At 65.1% G+C, this 883-nt stretch overlaps 1 protein-coding gene across 1 annotated transcript in view; it reads left to right on the plus strand.

The window, feature by feature from the left end:
- Positions 1-883, plus strand: part of PDE10A (phosphodiesterase 10A) — a 230,988-nt gene that overhangs the window by 1,003 nt on the left and 229,102 nt on the right. The gene's annotated exons all lie outside the window — the stretch shown is intronic.

Below are 883 nucleotides of genomic sequence, written 5' to 3' on the forward strand. Positions count from 1 at the left end.
GCCAAGCTGGGCAGTGACTGCAGAGCAGCAGGTGCCTCCCGAGGCTGCGGGAGAAGCTGGCCGCCCTGCTCCTTCCTCCTTCCAGCCCAGCTTCCCTTGGTTCTGAATGGAGACAAGATCCTCACCCCCTCTCCTCTGTGCTGCTCTCCTCCGTCCCCCCTCCCTGTTCCCAGTCCCCCCACCTCCCTCTCCGCAGCCCCTTTGCAGAAGCTCCTGTGATGTCACTGGGGAGGGTGCTGCCCAGCACCCAGAGACATGGCTAGGTTGCATTCTTCAGCATTTATTTCCTCCCTCCTACCCATTTCCATGGCAAGTCATTGAACACCCTCCCCAAGCACCACAAACGCTGCCCCCCTCACAACAGACAGGGCCGGAGCCCTGATGTATATCCCCCGCCCCCCGCCCCCCAGATTAGAAAGCCATCTGCTGAGTGGCCCAAGGAGCCTCTCCGCCCTGGGTTTGATTTCCCTTCCCCTCTCCGCTCACCCTTCTAGTGGAAGGAAAAGGGGGAAGGAGGACGGAGAGAGAGGGAGAGAGGGAGGGAGAGCGAGCGGCCCCTAGACGGAGGCGCGGGCACTGAGCAGGCTGCACACCCGCCGTCCCTGCCTCCTCCTGCCTCCTGCCTCTCCCTCTCCAAAGTGCAGAGGTCCCTTCCCAGTCGCCACCCTCCAGCCTCTCCTCCCCACCCCTCTCCTGGCCTCTCTCTCCCTCCCCCTCACCCCACCTTCACGCTCCCCTCCGCGGGGGAGGGCTCGGGGTGGGGAAGGACCCCCCCACCCCCAAGCCCAGCCCTGGGCAGAGATGTCGAAGAAGCGCAAAGCCCTGGAGGGTGGAGGCGGTGCAGAGTCCCAGCTCCCAGAGGAGGAGCCCGCCGCCTGGTCTG

The sequence above is a fragment of the Myotis davidii genome, unplaced genomic scaffold, assembly GCF_000327345.1.
Source record: "Myotis davidii unplaced genomic scaffold, ASM32734v1 scaffold592, whole genome shotgun sequence".
In the NCBI taxonomy this organism is placed as follows: domain Eukaryota; kingdom Metazoa; phylum Chordata; class Mammalia; order Chiroptera; family Vespertilionidae; genus Myotis; species Myotis davidii.